Below are 20,927 nucleotides of genomic sequence, written 5' to 3'. Positions count from 1 at the left end.
TGTAGTTTTGTCCGATTTTCTATGAGTTAAACCCTAAACTAAGAGAATATTGACACATTGCAAAAATTGAAATTTCTCATGAACACGGACCTGTCGGGTTTTGCCTATTTTGGAGGGTTCCCATTAAGATGCCTTTATACACATTTCCTTAAGAATACTAGTGTCATGATGTATTTCCTATGTAGTTTTGTCCTATTTTCTATGAGTTAAACCCTAAACTAAGAGAATATTGACACATTGCAAAAATTTAAATTTCTCATGAACACGGACCTGTCGGGTTTTGCCTATTTTTGAGAGTTCACATTAAGATGCCTTTATACACATTTCCTTAAGAATACTAGTGTCATGATGTATTTCCTATGTAGTTTTGTCCGATTTTCTATGATTTAAACCCTAAACTAAGAGAATATTGACACATTGCAAAAATTGAAGTTCCTTATGACCACGGACCTGTGGGGTTTTGCCTATTTTTGAGGGTTCCCCTTAAGATGCCTTTATACACATTTCCTTAAGAATACTAGTGTCATGATGTATTTCCTATGTAGTTTTGTCCGATTTTCTATGAGTTAAACCCTAAACTAAGAGAATATTGACACATTGCAAAAATTGAAATTTCTCATGAACACGGACCTGTCGGGTTTTGCCTATTTTTGAGGGTTCCCATTAAGATGCATTTATACACATTTCCTTAAGAATACTAGTGTCATGATGTATTTCCTATGTAGTTTTGTCCGATTTTCTATGAGTTAAACCCTAAACTAAGAGAATATTTACACATTGCAAAAATTGAAATTTCTCATGAACACGGACCTGTCGGGTTTTGCCTATTTTTGAGAGTTCCCATTAAGATGCCTTTATACACATTTCCTTAAGAATACTAGTGTCATGATGTATTTCCTACGTAGTTTTGTCCGATTTTCTATGATTTAAACCCTAAACTAAGAGAATATTGACACATTGCAAAAATTGAAGTTCCTTATGACCACGGACCTGTGGGGTTTTGCCTATTTTGTAGAGTTCTCATTAAGAGGCTTTTATATACATTTCCTTAAGAATACTAGTGTCATGATGTATTTCCTACGTAGTTTTGTCCTATTTGCTATGAGTTTAACCCTAAACTAAGAGAATATTGACACATTGCAAAAATTGCAATTTCTCATGAACACGGACCTGTCGGGTTTTGCCTATTTTTGAGGGTTCCCATTAAGATGCCTTTATACACATTTCCTTAAGAATACTAGTGTCATGATGTATTTCCTATGTAGTTTTGTCCGATTTTCTATAAGTTAAACCCTAAACTAAGAGAATATTGACACATTGCAAAAATTGAAATTTCTCATGAACACGGACCTGTCGGGTTTTGCCTATTTTTGAGGGTTTCCATTAAGATGCCTTTATACACATTTCCTTAAGAATACTAGTGTCATGATGTATTTCCTATGTAGTTTTGTCCGATTTTCTATGAGTTAAACCCTAAACTAAGAGAATATTGACACATTGAAAAAATTGAAATTTCTCATGAACACGGACCTGTCGGGTTTTGCCTATTTTTGAGGGTTCCCATTAAGATGCCTTTATACACATTTCCTTAAGAATACTAGTGTCATGATGTATTTCCTATGTAGTTTTGTCCGATTTTCTATGAGTTAAACCCTAAACTAAGAGAATATTGACACATTGCAAAAATTGAAATTTCTCATGAACACGGACCTGTCGGGTTTTGCCTATTTTGGAGGGTTCCCATTAAGATGCCTTTATACACATTTCCTTAAGAATACTAGTGTCATGATGTATTTCCTATGTAGTTTTGTCCGATTTTCTATGAGTTAAACCCTAAACTAAGAGAATATTGACACATTGCAAAAATTTAAATTTCTCATGAACACGGACCTGTCGGGTTTTGCCTATTTTTGAGAGTTCACATTAAGATGCCTTTATACACATTTCCTTAAGAATACTAGTGTCATGATGTATTTCCTATGTAGTTTTGTCCGATTTTCTATGATTTAAACCCTAAACTAAGAGAATATTGACACATTGCAAAAATTGAAGTTCCTTATGACCACGGACCTGTGGGGTTTTGCCTATTTTTGAGGGTTCCCCTTAAGATGCCTTTATACACATTTCCTTAAGAATACTAGTGTCATGATGTATTTCCTATGTAGTTTTGTCCGATTTTCTATGAGTTAAACCCTAAACTAAGAGAATATTGACACATTGCAAAAATTGAAATTTCTCATGAACACGGACCTGTCGGGTTTTGCCTATTTTTGAGGGTTCCCATTAAGATGCCTTTATACACATTTCCTTAAGAATACTAGTGTCATGATGTATTTCCTATGTAGTTTTGTCCGATTTTCTATGAGTTTAACCCTAAACTAAGAGAATATTGACACATTGCAAAAATTGAAATTTCTCATGAACACGGACCTGTCGGGTTTTGCCTATTTTTGAGGGTTCCCATTAAGATGCCTTTATACACATTTCCTTAAGAATACTAGTGTCATGATGTATTTCCTATGTAGTTTTGTCCGATTTTCTATGAGTTAAAGCCTAAACTAAGAGAATATTGACACATTGCAAAAATTGAAATTTCTCATGAACACGGACCTGTCGGGTTTTGCCTATTTTTGAGAGTTCCCATTAAGATGCCTTTATACACATTTCCTTAAGAATACTAGTGTCATGATGTATTTCTTACGTAGTTTTGTCCTATTTTCTATGAGTTAAACCCTACACTAAGAGAATATTGACACATTGCAAAAATTTAAATTTCTCATGAACACGGACCTGTCGGGTTTTGCCTATTTTTGAGAGTTCACATTAAGATGCCTTTATACACATTTCCTTAAGAATACTAGTGTCATGATGTATTTCCTATGTAGTTTTGTCCGATTTTCTATGATTTAAACCCTAAACTAAGAGAATATTGACACATTGCAAAAATTGAAGTTCCTTATGACCACGGACCTGTGGGGTTTTGCCTATTTTATAGAGTTCTCATTAAGAGGCTTTTATATACATTTCCTTAAGAATACTAGTGTCATGATGTATTTCCTACGTAGTTTTGTCCTATTTGCTATGAGTTTAACCCTAAACTAAGAGAATATTGACACATTGCAAAAATTGCAATTTCTCATGAACACGGACCTGTCGGGTTTTGCCTATTTTTGAGGGTTCCCATTAAGATGCCTTTATACACATTTCCTTAAGAATACTAGTGTCATGATGTATTTCCTATGTAGTTTTGTCCGATTTTCTATAAGTTAAACCCTAAACTAAGAGAATATTGACACATTGCAAAAATTGAAATTTCTCATGAACACGGACCTGTCGGGTTTTGCCTATTTTTGAGGGTTTCCATTAAGATGCCTTTATACACATTTCCTTAAGAATACTAGTGTCATGATGTATTTCCTATGTAGTTTTGTCCGATTTTCTATGAGTTAAACCCTAAACTAAGAGAATATTGACACATTGAAAAAATTGAAATTTCTCATGAACACGGACCTGTCGGGTTTTGCCTATTTTTGAGGGTTCCCATTAAGATGCCTTTATACACATTTCCTTAAGAATACTAGTGTCATGATGTATTTCCTATGTAGTTTTGTCCGATTTTCTATGAGTTAAACCCTAAACTAAGAGAATATTGACACATTGCAAAAATTGAAATTTCTCATGAACACGGACCTGTCGGGTTTTGCCTATTTTGGAGGGTTCCCATTAAGATGCCTTTATACACATTTCCTTAAGAATACTAGTGTCATGATGTATTTCCTATGTAGTTTTGTCCTATTTTCTATGAGTTAAACCCTAAACTAAGAGAATATTGACACATTGCAAAAATTTAAATTTCTCATGAACACGGACCTGTCGGGTTTTGCCTATTTTTGAGAGTTCACATTAAGATGCCTTTATACACATTTCCTTAAGAATACTAGTGTCATGATGTATTTCCTATGTAGTTTTGTCCGATTTTCTATGATTTAAACCCTAAACTAAGAGAATATTGACACATTGCAAAAATTGAAGTTCCTTATGACCACGGACCTGTGGGGTTTTGCCTATTTTTGAGGGTTCCCCTTAAGATGCCTTTATACACATTTCCTTAAGAATACTAGTGTCATGATGTATTTCCTATGTAGTTTTGTCCGATTTTCTATGAGTTAAACCCTAAACTAAGAGAATATTGACACATTGCAAAAATTGAAATTTCTCATGAACACAGACCTGTCGGGTTTTGCCTATTTTTGAGGGTTCCCATTAAGATGCATTTATACACATTTCCTTAAGAATACTAGTGTCATGATGTATTTCCTATGTAGTTTTGTCCGATTTTCTATGAGTTAAACCCTAAACTAAGAGAATATTTACACATTGCAAAAATTGAAATTTCTCATGAACACGGACCTGTCGGGTTTTGCCTATTTTTGAGAGTTCCCATTAAGATGCCTTTATACACATTTCCTTAAGAATACTAGTGTCATGATGTATTTCCTACGTAGTTTTGTCCGATTTTCTATGATTTAAACCCTAAACTAAGAGAATATTGACACATTGCAAAAATTGAAGTTCCTTATGACCACGGACCTGTGGGGTTTTGCCTATTTTATAGAGTTCTCATTAAGAGGCTTTTATATACATTTCCTTAAGAATACTAGTGTCATGATGTATTTCCTACGTAGTTTTGTCCTATTTGCTATGAGTTTAACCCTAAACTAAGAGAATATTGACACATTGCAAAAATTGCAATTTCTCATGAACACGGACCTGTCGGGTTTTGCCTATTTTTGAGGGTTCCCATTAAGATGCCTTTATACACATTTCCTTAAGAATACTAGTGTCATGATGTATTTCCTATGTAGTTTTGTCCGATTTTCTATAAGTTAAACCCTAAACTAAGAGAATATTGACACATTGCAAAAATTGAAATTTCTCATGAACACGGACCTGTCGGGTTTTGCCTATTTTTGAGGGTTTCCATTAAGATGCCTTTATACACATTTCCTTAAGAATACTAGTGTCATGATGTATTTCCTATGTAGTTTTGTCCGATTTTCTATGAGTTAAACCCTAAACTAAGAGAATATTGACACATTGAAAAAATTGAAATTTCTCATGAACACGGACCTGTCGGGTTTTGCCTATTTTTGAGGGTTCCCATTAAGATGCCTTTATACACATTTCCTTAAGAATACTAGTGTCATGATGTATTTCCTATGTAGTTTTGTCCGATTTTCTATGAGTTAAACCCTAAACTAAGAGAATATTGACACATTGCAAAAATTGAAATTTCTCATGAACACGGACCTGTCGGGTTTTGCCTATTTTGGAGGGTTCCCATTAAGATGCCTTTATACACATTTCCTTAAGAATACTAGTGTCATGATGTATTTCCTATGTAGTTTTGTCCGATTTTCTATGAGTTAAACCCTAAACTAAGAGAATATTGACACATTGCAAAAATTTAAATTTCTCATGAACACGGACCTGTCGGGTTTTGCCTATTTTTGAGAGTTCACATTAAGATGCCTTTATACACATTTCCTTAAGAATACTAGTGTCATGATGTATTTCCTATGTAGTTTTGTCCGATTTTCTATGATTTAAACCCTAAACTAAGAGAATATTGACACATTGCAAAAATTGAAGTTCCTTATGACCACGGACCTGTGGGGTTTTGCCTATTTTTGAGGGTTCCCCTTAAGATGCCTTTATACACATTTCCTTAAGAATACTAGTGTCATGATGTATTTCCTATGTAGTTTTGTCCGATTTTCTATGAGTTAAACCCTAAACTAAGAGAATATTGACACATTGCAAAAATTGAAATTTCTCATGAACACGGACCTGTCGGGTTTTGCCTATTTTTGAGGGTTCCCATTAAGATGCATTTATACACATTTCCTTAAGAATACTAGTGTCATGATGTATTTCCTATGTAGTTTTGTCCGATTTTCTATGAGTTAAACCCTAAACTAAGAGAATATTTACACATTGCAAAAATTGAAATTTCTCATGAACACGGACCTGTCGGGTTTTGCCTATTTTTGAGAGTTCCCATTAAGATGCCTTTATACACATTTCCTTAAGAATACTAGTGTCATGATGTATTTCCTACGTAGTTTTGTCCTATTTTCTATGAGTTAAACCCTAAACTAAGAGAATATTGACACATTGCAAAAATTGAAATTTCTAATAAACACGGACATGTCGGGTTTTGCCTATTTTTGAGGGTTCCCATTAAGATGCCTTTATACACATTTCCTTAAGAATACTAGTGTCATGATGTATTTCCTATGTAGTTTTGTCCGATTTTCTATGAGTTAAAGCCTAAACTAAGAGAATATTGACACATTGCAAAAATTGAAATTTCTCATGAACACGGAACTGTCGGGTTTTGCCTATTTTTGAGGGTTTCCATTAAGATGCCTTTATACACATTTCCTTAAGAATACTAGTGTCATGATGTATTTCCTATGTAGTTTTGTCCGATTTTCTATGAGTTAAACCCTAAACTAAGAGAATATTGACACATTGCAAAAATTGAAATTTCTCATGAACACGGACCTGTCGGGTTTTGCCTATTTTTGAGGGTTCCCATTAAGATGCCTTTATACACATTTCCTTAAGAATACTAGTGTCATGATGTATTTCCTATGTAGTTTTGTCCGATTTTCTATGAGTTAAAGCCTAAACTAAGAGAATATTGACACATTGCAAAAATTGAAATTTCTCATGAACACGGACCTGTGGGGTTTTGCCTATTTTTGAGGGTTCCCATTAAGATGCCTTTATACACATTTCCTTAAGAATACTAGTGTCATGATGTATTTCCTATGTAGTTTTGTCCGATTTTCTATGATTTAAACCCTAAACTAAGAGAATATTGACACATTGCAAAAATTGAAGTTCCTTATGACCACGGACCTGTGGGGTTTTGCCTATTTTTGAGGGTTCCCCTTAAGATGCCTTTATACACATTTCCTTAAGAATACTAGTGTCATGATGTATTTCCTATGTAGTTTTGTCCGATTTTCTATGAGTTAAACCCTAAACTAAGAGAATATTGACACATTGCAAAAATTGAAATTTCTCATGAACACGGACCTGTCGGGTTTTGCCTATTTTTGAGGGTTCCCATTAAGATGCATTTATACACATTTCCTTAAGAATACTAGTGTCATGATGTATTTCCTATGTAGTTTTGTCCGATTTTCTATGAGTTAAACCCTAAACTAAGAGAATATTTACACATTGCAAAAATTGAAATTTCTCATGAACACGGACCTGTCGGGTTTTGCCTATTTTTGAGAGTTCCCATTAAGATGCCTTTATACACATTTCCTTAAGAATACTAGTGTCATGATGTATTTCCTACGTAGTTTTGTCCTATTTTCTATGAGTTAAACCCTAAACTAAGAGAATATTGACACATTGCAAAAATTGAAATTTCTAATAAACACGGACATGTCGGGTTTTGCCTATTTTTGAGGGTTCCCATTAAGATGCCTTTATACACATTTCCTTAAGAATACTAGTGTCATGATGTATTTCCTATGTAGTTTTGTCCGATTTTCTATGAGTTAAAGCCTAAACTAAGAGAATATTGACACATTGCAAAAATTGAAATTTCTCATGAACACGGAACTGTCGGGTTTTGCCTATTTTTGAGGGTTTCCATTAAGATGCCTTTATACACATTTCCTTAAGAATACTAGTGTCATGATGTATTTCCTATGTAGTTTTGTCCGATTTTCTATGAGTTAAACCCTAAACTAAGAGAATATTGACACATTGCAAAAATTGAAATTTCTCATGAACACGGACCTGTCGGGTTTTGCCTATTTTTGAGGGTTCCCATTAAGATGCCTTTATACACATTTCCTTAAGAATACTAGTGTCATGATGTATTTCCTATGTAGTTTTGTCCGATTTTCTATGAGTTAAAGCCTAAACTAAGAGAATATTGACACATTGCAAAAATTGAAATTTCTCATGAACACGGACCTGTGGGGTTTTGCCTATTTTTGAGGGTTCCCATTAAGATGCCTTTATACACATTTCCTTAAGAATACTAGTGTCATGATGTATTTCCTATGTAGTTTTGTCCGATTTTCTATAAGTTAAACCCTAAACTAAGAGAATATTGACACATTGCAAAAATTGAAATTTCTCATGAACACGGACCTGTCGGGTTTTGCCTATTTTTGAGGGTTTCCATTAAGATGCCTTTATACACATTTCCTTAAGAATACTAGTGTCATGATGTATTTCCTATGTAGTTTTGTCCGATTTTCTATGAGTTAAACCCTAAACTAAGAGAATATTGACACATTGAAAAAATTGAAATTTCTCATGAACACGGACCTGTCGGGTTTTGCCTATTTTTGAGGGTTCCCATTAAGATGCCTTTATACACATTTCCTTAAGAATACTAGTGTCATGATGTATTTCCTATGTAGTTTTGTCCGATTTTCTATGAGTTAAACCCTAAACTAAGAGAATATTGACACATTGCAAAAATTGAAATTTCTCATGAACACGGACCTGTCGGGTTTTGCCTATTTTGGAGGGTTCCCATTAAGATGCCTTTATACACATTTCCTTAAGAATACTAGTGTCATGATGTATTTCCTATGTAGTTTTGTCCTATTTTCTATGAGTTAAACCCTAAACTAAGAGAATATTGACACATTGCAAAAATTTAAATTTCTCATGAACACAAACCTGTCGGGTTTTGCCTATTTTTGAGAGTTCACATTAAGATGCCTTTATACACATTTCCTTAAGAATACTAGTGTCATGATGTATTTCCTATGTAGTTTTGTCCGATTTTCTATGATTTAAACCCTAAACTAAGAGAATATTGACACATTGCAAAAATTGAAGTTCCTTATGACCACGGACCTGTGGGGTTTTGCCTATTTTTGAGGGTTCCCCTTAAGATGCCTTTATACACATTTCCTTAAGAATACTAGTGTCATGATGTATTTCCTATGTAGTTTTGTCCGATTTTCTATGAGTTAAACCCTAAACTAAGAGAATATTGACACATTGCAAAAATTGAAATTTCTCATGAACACGGACCTGTCGGGTTTTGCCTATTTTTGAGGGTTCCCATTAAGATGCATTTATACACATTTCCTTAAGAATACTAGTGTCATGATGTATTTCCTATGTAGTTTTGTCCGATTTTCTATGAGTTAAACCCTAAACTAAGAGAATATTTACACATTGCAAAAATTGAAATTTCTCATGAACACGGACCTGTCGGGTTTTGCCTATTTTTGAGAGTTCCCATTAAGATGCCTTTATACACATTTCCTTAAGAATACTAGTGTCATGATGTATTTCCTACGTAGTTTTGTCCTATTTTCTATGAGTTAAACCCTAAACTAAGAGAATATTGACACATTGCAAAAATTGAAATTTCTAATAAACACGGACATGTCGGGTTTTGCCTATTTTTGAGGGTTCCCATTAAGATGCCTTTATACACATTTCCTTAAGAATACTAGTGTCATGATGTATTTCCTATGTAGTTTTGTCCGATTTTCTATGAGTTAAAGCCTAAACTAAGAGAATATTGACACATTGCAAAAATTGAAATTTCTCATGAACACGGAACTGTCGGGTTTTGCCTATTTTTGAGGGTTTCCATTAAGATGCCTTTATACACATTTCCTTAAGAATACTAGTGTCATGATGTATTTCCTATGTAGTTTTGTCCGATTTTCTATGAGTTAAACCCTAAACTAAGAGAATATTGACACATTGCAAAAATTGAAATTTCTCATGAACACGGACCTGTCGGGTTTTGCCTATTTTTGAGGGTTCCCATTAAGATGCCTTTATACACATTTCCTTAAGAATACTAGTGTCATGATGTATTTCCTATGTAGTTTTGTCCGATTTTCTATGAGTTAAAGCCTAAACTAAGAGAATATTGACACATTGCAAAAATTGAAATTTCTCATGAACACGGACCTGTGGGGTTTTGCCTATTTTTGAGGGTTCCCATTAAGATGCCTTTATACACATTTCCTTAAGAATACTAGTGTCATGATGTATTTCCTATGTAGTTTTGTCCGATTTTCTATGATTTAAACCCTAAACTAAGAGAATATTGACACATTGCAAAAATTGAAGTTCCTTATGACCACGGACCTGTGGGGTTTTGCCTATTTTTGAGGGTTCCCCTTAAGATGCCTTTATACACATTTCCTTAAGAATACTAGTGTCATGATGTATTTCCTATGTAGTTTTGTCCGATTTTCTATGAGTTAAACCCTAAACTAAGAGAATATTGACACATTGCAAAAATTGAAATTTCTCATGAACACGGACCTGTCGGGTTTTGCCTATTTTTGAGGGTTCCCATTAAGATGCATTTATACACATTTCCTTAAGAATACTAGTGTCATGATGTATTTCCTATGTAGTTTTGTCCGATTTTCTATGAGTTAAACCCTAAACTAAGAGAATATTTACACATTGCAAAAATTGAAATTTCTCATGAACACGGACCTGTCGGGTTTTGCCTATTTTTGAGAGTTCCCATTAAGATGCCTTTATACACATTTCCTTAAGAATACTAGTGTCATGATGTATTTCCTACGTAGTTTTGTCCTATTTTCTATGAGTTAAACCCTAAACTAAGAGAATATTGACACATTGCAAAAATTGAAATTTCTAATAAACACGGACATGTCGGGTTTTGCCTATTTTTGAGGGTTCCCATTAAGATGCCTTTATACACATTTCCTTAAGAATACTAGTGTCATGATGTATTTCCTATGTAGTTTTGTCCGATTTTCTATGAGTTAAAGCCTAAACTAAGAGAATATTGACACATTGCAAAAATTGAAATTTCTCATGAACACGGAACTGTCGGGTTTTGCCTATTTTTGAGGGTTTCCATTAAGATGCCTTTATACACATTTCCTTAAGAATACTAGTGTCATGATGTATTTCCTATGTAGTTTTGTCCGATTTTCTATGAGTTAAACCCTAAACTAAGAGAATATTGACACATTGCAAAAATTGAAATTTCTCATGAACACGGACCTGTCGGGTTTTGCCTATTTTTGAGGGTTCCCATTAAGATGCCTTTATACACATTTCCTTAAGAATACTAGTGTCATGATGTATTTCCTATGTAGTTTTGTCCGATTTTCTATGAGTTAAAGCCTAAACTAAGAGAATATTGACACATTGCAAAAATTGAAATTTCTCATGAACACGGACCTGTGGGGTTTTGCCTATTTTTGAGGGTTCCCCTTCAGATGCCTTTATACACATTTCCTTAAGAATACTAGTGTCATGATGTATTTCCTATGTAGTTTTGTCCGATTTTCTATGAGTTAAACCCTAAACTAAGAGAATATTGACACATTGCAAAAATTGAAGTTCCTTATGACCACGGACCTGTGGGGTTTTGCCTATTTTTGAGAGTTCTCATTAAGAGGCTTTTATACACATTTCCTTAAGAATACTAGTGTCATGATGTATTTCCTACGTAGTTTTGTCCTATTTGCTATGAGTTTAACCCTAAACTAAGAGAATATTGACACATTGCAAAAATTGCAATTTCTCATGAACACGGACCTGTCGGGTTTTGCCTATTTTTGAGGGTTCCCATTAAGATGCCTTTATACACATTTCCTTAAGAATACAAGTGTCATGATGTATTTCCTATGTAGTTTTGTCCTATTTTCTATGAGTTAAACCCTAAACTAAGAGAATATTGACACATTGCAAAAATTTAAATTTCTCATGAACACGGACCTGTCGGGTTTTGCCTATTTTTGAGAGTTCACATTAAGATGCCTTTATACACATTTCCTTAAGAATACTAGTGTCATGATGTATTTCCTATGTAGTTTTGTCCGATTTTCTATGATTTAAACCCTAAACTAAGAGAATATTGACACATTGCAAAAATTGAAGTTCCTTATGACCACGGACCTGTGGGGTTTTGCCTATTTTTGAGAGTTCTCATAACGAGGCTTTTATATACATTTCCTTAAGAATACTAGTGTCATGATGTATTTCCTACGTAGTTTTGTCCTATTTGCTATGAGTTTAACCCTAACCTAAGAGAATATTGACACATTGCAAAAATTGCAAGTTCTCATGAACACGGACCTGTCGGGTTTTGCCTATTTTTGAGGGTTCCCATTAAGATGCCTTTATACACATTTCCTTAAGAATACTAGTGTCATGATGTATTTCCTATGTAGTTTTGTCCGATTTTCTATGAGTTAAACCCTAAACTAAGAGAATATTGACACATTGCAAAAATTGAAATTTCTCATGAACACGGACCTGTCGGGTTTTGCCTATTTTTGAGGGTTCCCATTAAGATGCCTTTATACACATTTCCTTAAGAATACTAGTGTCATGATGTATTTCCTATGTAGTTTTGTCCGATTTTCTATGAGTTAAACCCTAAACTAAGAGAATATTGACACATTGCAAAAATTGAAATTTCTCATGAACACGGACCTGTCGGGTTTTGCCTATTTTTGAGGGTTCCCATTAAGATGCCTTTATACACATTTCCTTAAGAATACTAGTGTCATGATGTATTTCCTATGTAGTTTTGTCCGATTTTCTATGATTTAAACCCTAAACTAAGAGAATATTGACACATTGCAAAAATTGAAATTTCTCATGAACACGGACCTGTCGGGTTTTGCCTATTTTTGAGGGTTCCCCTTAAGATGCCTTTATACACATTTCCTTAAGAATACTAGTGTCATGATGTATTTCCTATGTAGTTTTGTCCGATTTTCTATGAGTTAAACCCTAAACTAAGAGAATATTGACACATTGCAAAAATTGAAATTTCTCATGAACACGGACCTGTCGGGTTTTGCCTATTTTTGAGGGTTCCCATTAAGATGCATTTATACACATTTCCTTAAGAATACTAGTGTCATGATGTATTTCCTATGTAGTTTTGTCCGATTTTCTATGAGTTAAACCCTAAACTAAGAGAATATTGACACATTGCAAAAATTGAAATTTCTCATGAACACGGACCTGTCGGGTTTTGCCTATTTTTAAGAGTTCCCATTAAGATGCCTTTATACACATTTCCTTAAGAATACTAGTGTCATGATGTATTTCCTACGTAGTTTTGTCCTATTTTCTATGAGTTAAACCCTAAACTAAGAGAATATTGACACATTGCAAAAATTGAAATTTCTTATGAACACGGACCTGTCGGGTTTTGCCTATTTTTGAGGGTTCCCATTAAGATGCCTTTATACACATTTCCTTAAGAATACTAGTGTCATGATATATTTCCTATGTAGTTTTGTCCGATTTTCTATGATTGAAGCCCTAAACTAAGAGAATATTGACACATTGCAAAAATTGAAATTTCTTATGAACACGGACCTGTCGGGTTTTGCCTATTTTTGAGGGTTCCCATTAAGATGCCTTTATACACATTTCCTTAAGAATACTAGTGTCATGATGTATTTCCTATGTAGTTTTGTCCGATTTTCTATGATTTAAGCCCTAAACTAAGAGAATATTGACACATTGCAAAAATTGAAATTTCTAATAAACACTGACATGTCGGGTTTTGCCTATTTTTGAGGGTTCCCATTAAGATGCCTTTATACACATTTCCTTAAGAATACTAGTGTCATGATGTATTTCCTATGTAGTTTTGTCCGATTTTCTATGAGTTAAACCCTAAACTAAGAGAATATTGACACATTGCAAAAATTGAAATTTCTCATGAACACGGAACTGTCGGGTTTTGCCTATTTTTGAGGGTTCCCATTAAGATGCCTTTATACACATTTCCTTAAGAATACTAGTGTCATGATGTATTTCCTATGTAGTTTTGTCCGATTTTCTATGAGTTAAACCCTAAACTAAGAGAATATTGACACATTGCAAAAATTGAAATTTCTCATGAACACGGACCTGTCGGGTTTTGCCTATTTTTGAGGGTTCCCATTAAGATGCCTTTATACACATTTCCTTAAGAATACTAGTGTCATGATGTATTTCCTATGTAGTTTTGTCCGATTTTCTATGAGTTAAAGCCTAAACTAAGAGAATATTGACACATTGCAAAAATTGAAATTTCTCATGAACACGGACCTGTCGGGTTTTGCCTATTTTTGAGGGTTCCCCTTCAGATGCCTTTATACACATTTCCTTAAGAATACTAGTGTCATGATGTATTTCCTATGTAGTTTTGTCCGATTTTCTATGAGTACAACCCTAAACTAAGAGAATATTGACACATTGCAAAAATTGAAATTTCTCATGAACACGGACCTGTCGGGTTTTGCCAATTTTGAGGGTTCCCATTAAGATGCATGTATACACATTTCCTTAAGAATACTAGTGTCATGATGTATTTCCTATGTAGTTTTGTCCGATTTTCTATGAGTTAAACCCTAAACTAAGAGAATATTGACACATTGCAAAAATTCAAATTTCTCATGAACACAGACCTGTCGGGTTTTGCCTATTTTTGAGGGTTCCCATTAAGATGCCTTTATACACATTTCCTTAAGAATACTAGTGTCATGATGTATTTCCTATGTAGTTTTGTCCGATTTTCTATGAGTTAAACCCTAAACTAAGAGAATATTGACACATTGCAAAAATTGAAATTTCTCATGAACACGGACCTGTCGGGTTTTGCCTATTTTTGATGGTTCCCATTAAGATGCCTTTATACACATTTCCTTAAGAATACTAGTGTCATGATGTATTTCCTATGTAGTTTTGTCCGATTTTCTATGAGTTAAACCCTAAACTAAGAGAATATTGACACATTGCAAAAATTGAAATTTCTCATGAACACGGACCTGTCGGGTTTTGCCTATTTTTGAGGGTTCCCATTAAGATGCCTTTATACACATTTCCTTAAGAATACTAGTGTCATGATGTATTTCCTATGTAGTTTTGTCCGATTTTCTATGAGTTAAAGCCTAAACTAAGAGAATATTGACACATTGCAAAAATTGAAATTTCTCATGAACACGGACCTGTGGGGTTTTGCCTATTTTTGAGGGTTCCCCTTCAGATGCCTTTATACACATTTCCTTAAGAATACTAGTGTCATGATGTATTTCCTATGTAGTTTTGTCCGATTTTCTATGAGTTAAACCCTAAACTAAGAGAATATTGACACATTGCAAAAATTGAAGTTCCTTATGACCACGGACCTGTGGGGTTTTGCCTATTTTTGAGAGTTCTCATTAAGAGGCTTTTATACACATTTCCTTAAGAATACTAGTGTCATGATGTATTTCCTACGTAGTTTTGTCCTATTTGCTATGAGTTTAACCCTAAACTAAGAGAATATTGACACATTGCAAAAATTGCAATTTCTCATGAACACGGACCTGTCGGGTTTTGCCTATTTTTGAGGGTTCCCATTAAGATGCCTTTATACACATTTCCTTAAGAATACAAGTGTCATGATGTATTTCCTATGTAGTTTTGTCCTATTTTCTATGAGTTAAACCCTAAACTAAGAGAATATTGACACATTGCAAAAATTTAAATTTCTCATGAACACGGACCTGTCGGGTTTTGCCTATTTTTGAGAGTTCACATTAAGATGCCTTTATACACATTTCCTTAAGAATACTAGTGTCATGATGTATTTCCTATGTAGTTTTGTCCGATTTTCTATGATTTAAACCCTAAACTAAGAGAATATTGACACATTGCAAAAATTGAAGTTCCTTATGACCACGGACCTGTGGGGTTTTGCCTATTTTTGAGAGTTCTCATAACGAGGCTTTTATATACATTTCCTTAAGAATACTAGTGTCATGATGTATTTCCTACGTAGTTTTGTCCTATTTGCTATGAGTTTAACCCTAACCTAAGAGAATATTGACACATTGCAAAAATTGCAAGTTCTCATGAACACGGACCTGTCGGGTTTTGCCTATTTTTGAGGGTTCCCATTAAGATGCCTTTATACACATTTCCTTAAGAATACTAGTGTCATGATGTATTTCCTATGTAGTTTTGTCCGATTTTCTATGAGTTAAACCCTAAACTAAGAGAATATTGACACATTGCAAAAATTGAAATTTCTCATGAACACGGACCTGTCGGGTTTTGCCTATTTTTGAGGGTTCCCATTAAGATGCCTTTATACACATTTCCTTAAGAATACTAGTGTCATGATGTATTTCCTATGTAGTTTTGTCCGATTTTCTATGAGTTAAACCCTAAACTAAGAGAATATTGACACATTGCAAAAATTGAAATTTCTCATGAACACGGACCTGTCGGGTTTTGCCTATTTTTGAGGGTTCCCATTAAGATGCCTTTATACACATTTCCTTAAGAATACTAGTGTCATGATGTATTTCCTATGTAGTTTTGTCCGATTTTCTATGATTTAAACCCTAAACTAAGAGAATATTGACACATTGCAAAAATTGAAATTTCTCATGAACACGGACCTGTCGGGTTTTGCCTATTTTTGAGGGTTCCCCTTAAGATGCCTTTATACACATTTCCTTAAGAATACTAGTGTCATGATGTATTTCCTATGTAGTTTTGTCCGATTTTCTATGAGTTAAACCCTAAACTAAGAGAATATTGACACATTGCAAAAATTGAAATTTCTCATGAACACGGACCTGTCGGGTTTTGCCTATTTTTGAGGGTTCCCATTAAGATGCATTTATACACATTTCCTTAAGAATACTAGTGTCATGATGTATTTCCTATGTAGTTTTGTCCGATTTTCTATGAGTTAAACCCTAAACTAAGAGAATATTGACACATTGCAAAAATTGAAATTTCTCATGAACACGGACCTGTCGGGTTTTGCCTATTTTTAAGAGTTCCCATTAAGATGCCTTTATACACATTTCCTTAAGAATACTAGTGTCATGATGTATTTCCTACGTAGTTTTGTCCTATTTTCTATGAGTTAAACCCTAAACTAAGAGAATATTGACACATTGCAAAAATTGAAATTTCTTATGAACACGGACCTGTCGGGTTTTGCCTATTTTTGAGGGTTCCCATTAAGATGCCTTTATACACATTTCCTTAAGAATACTAGTGTCATGATATATTTCCTATGTAGTTTTGTCCGATTTTCTATGATTGAAGCCCTAAACTAAGAGAATATTGACACATTGCAAAAATTGAAATTTCTTATGAACACGGACCTGTCGGGTTTTGCCTATTTTTGAGGGTTCCCATTAAGATGCCTTTATACACATTTCCTTAAGAATACTAGTGTCATGATGTATTTCCTATGTAGTTTTGTCCGATTTTCTATGATTTAAGCCCTAAACTAAGAGAATATTGACACATTGCAAAAATTGAAATTTCTAATAAACACGGACATGTCGGGTTTTGCCTATTTTTGAGGGTTCCCATTAAGATGCCTTTATACACATTTCCTTAAGAATACTAGTGTCATGATGTATTTCCTATGTAGTTTTGTCCGATTTTCTATGAGTTAAACCCTAAACTAAGAGAATATTGACACATTGCAAAAATTGAAATTTCTCATGAACACGGAACTGTCGGGTTTTGCCTATTTTTGAGGGTTCCCATTAAGATGCCTTTATACACATTTCCTTAAGAATACTAGTGTCATGATGTATTTCCTATGTAGTTTTGTCCGATTTTCTATGAGTTAAACCCTAAACTAAGAGAATATTGACACATTGCAAAAATTGAAATTTCTCATGAACACGGACCTGTCGGGTTTTGCCTATTTTTGAGGGTTCCCATTAAGATGCCTTTATACACATTTCCTTAAGAATACTAGTGTCATGATGTATTTCCTATGTAGTTTTGTCCGATTTTCTATGAGTTAAAGCCTAAACTAAGAGAATATTGACACATTGCAAAAATTGAAATTTCTCATGAACACGGACCTGTCGGGTTTTGCCTATTTTTGAGGGTTCCCCTTCAGATGCCTTTATACACATTTCCTTAAGAATACTAGTGTCATGATGTATTTCCTATGTAGTTTTGTCCGATTTTCTATGAGTACAACCCTAAACTAAGAGAATATTGACACATTGCAAAAATTGAAATTTCTCATGAACACGGACCTGTCGGGTTTTGCCAATTTTGAGGGTTCCCATTAAGATGCATGTATACACATTTCCTTAAGAATACTAGTGTCATGATGTATTTCCTATGTAGTTTTGTCCGATTTTCTATGAGTTAAACCCTAAACTAAGAGAATATTGACACATTGCAAAAATTCAAATTTCTCATGAACACAGACCTGTCGGGTTTTGCCTATTTTTGAGGGTTCCCATTAAGATGCCTTTATACACATTTCCTTAAGAATACTAGTGTCATGATGTATTTCCTATGTAGTTTTGTCCGATTTTCTATGAGTTAAACCCTAAACTAAGAGAATATTGACACATTGCAAAAATTGAAATTTCTCATGAACACGGACCTGTCGGGTTTTGCCTATTTTTGATGGTTCCCATTAAGATGCCTTTATACACATTTCCTTAAGAATACTAGTGTCATGATGTATTTCCTATGTAGTTTTGTCCGATTTTCTATGAGTTAAACCCTAAACTAAGAGAATATTGACACATTGCAAAAATTGAAATTTCTCATGAACACGGACCTGTCGGGTTTTGCCTATTTTTGAGGGTTCCCATTAAGATGCCTTTATACACATTTCCTTAAGAATACTAGTGTCATGATGTATTTCCTATGTAGTTTTGTCCGATTTTCTATGAGTTAAACCCTAAACTAAGAGAATATTGACACATTGCAAAAATTGAAATTTCTCATGAACACGGACCTGTCGGGTTTTGCCTATTTTTGAGGGTTCCCATTAAGATGCCTTTATACACATTTCCTTAAGAATACTAGTGTCATGATGTATTTCCTATGTAGTTTTGTCCGATTTTCTATGATTTAAACCCTAAACTAAGAGAATATTGACACATTGCAAAAATTGAAATTTCTCATGAACACGGACCTGTCGGGTTTTGCCTATTTTTGAGGGTTCCCCTTAAGATGCCTTTATACACATTTCCTTAAGAATACTAGTGTCATGATGTATTTCCTATGTAGTTTTGTCCGATTTTCTATGAGTTAAACCCTAAACTAAGAGAATATTGACACATTGCAAAAATTGAAATTTCTCATGAACACGGACCTGTCGGGTTTTGCCTATTTTTGAGGGTTCCCATTAAGATGCATTTATACACATTTCCTTAAGAATACTAGTGTCATGATGTATTTCCTATGTAGTTTTGTCCGATTTTCTATGAGTTAAACCCTAAACTAAGAGAATATTGACACATTGCAAAAATTGAAATTTCTCATGAACACGGACCTGTCGGGTTTTGCCTATTTTTGAGGGTTCCCATTAAGATGCCTTTATACACATTTCCTTAAGAATACTAGTGTCATGATGTATTTCCTATGTAGTTTTGTCCGATTTTCTATGAGTTAAACCCTAAACTAAGAGAATATTGACACATTGCAAAAATTGAAATTTCTCATGAACACGGACCTGTCGGGTTTTGCCTATTTTTGAGGGTTCCCATTAAGATGCCTTTATACACATTTCCTTAAGAATACTAGTGTCATGATGTATTTCCTATGTAGTTTTGTCCGATTTTCTATGATTTAAACCCTAAACTAAGAGAATATTGACACATTGCAAAAATTGAAATTTCTCATGAACACGGACCTGTCGGGTTTTGCCTATTTTTGAGGGTTCCCCTTAAGATGCCTTTATACACATTTCCTTAAGAATACTAGTGTCATGATGTATTTCCTATGTAGTTTTGTCCGATTTTCTATGAGTTAAACCCTAAACTAAGAGAATATTGACACATTGCAAAAATTGAAATTTCTCATGAACACGGACCTGTCGGGTTTTGCCTATTTTTGAGGGTTCCCATTAAGATGCATTTATACACATTTCCTTAAGAATACTAGTGTCATGATGTATTTCCTATGTAGTTTTGTCCGATTTTCTATGAGTTAAACCCTAAACTAAGAGAATATTGACACATTGCAAAAATTGAAATTTCTCATGAACACGGACCTGTCGGGTTTTGCCTATTTTTAAGAGTTCCCATTAAGATGCCTTTATACACATTTCCTTAAGAATACTAGTGTCATGATGTATTTCCTACGTAGTTTTGTCCTATTTTCTATGAGTTAAACCCTAAACTAAGAGAATATTGACACATTGCAAAAATTGAAATTTCTTATGAACACGGACTTGTCGGGTTTTGCCTATTTTTGAGGGTTCCCATTAAGATGCCTTTATACACATTTCCTTAAGAATACTAGTGTCATGATATATTTCCTATGTAGTTTTGTCCGATTTTCTATGATTGAAGCCCTAAACTAAGAGAATATTGACACATTGCAAAAATTGAAATTTCTTATGAACACGGACATGTCGGGTTTTGCCTATTTTTGAGGGTTCCCATTAAGATGCCTTTATACACATTTCCTTAAGAATACTAGTGTCATGATGTATTTCCTATGTAGTTTTGTCCGATTTTCTATGATTTAAGCCCTAAACTAAGAGAATATTGACACATTGCAAAAATTGAAATTTCTAATAAACACGGACATGTCGGGTTTTGCCTATTTTTGAGGGTTCCCATTAAGATGCCTTTATACACATTTCCTTAAGAATACTAGTGTCATGATGTATTTCCTATGTAGTTTTGTCCGATTTTCTATGAGTTAAACCCTAAACTAAGAGAATATTGACACATTGCAAAAATTGAAATTTCTCATGAACACGGAACTGTCGGGTTTTGCCTATTTTTGAGGGTTCCCATTAAGATGCCTTTATACACATTTCCTTAAGAATACTAGTGTCATGATGTATTTCCTATGTAGTTTTGTCCGATTTTCTATGAGTTAAACCCTAAACTAAGAGAATA

The sequence above is a fragment of the Euprymna scolopes genome, chromosome 46 (assembly GCF_053919585.1).
Source record: "Euprymna scolopes isolate OS-2025 chromosome 46, ASM5391958v1, whole genome shotgun sequence".
NCBI lineage: Eukaryota > Metazoa > Mollusca > Cephalopoda > Sepiida > Sepiolidae > Euprymna > Euprymna scolopes.
Note: the sequence above shows the minus strand (reverse complement) of the source record.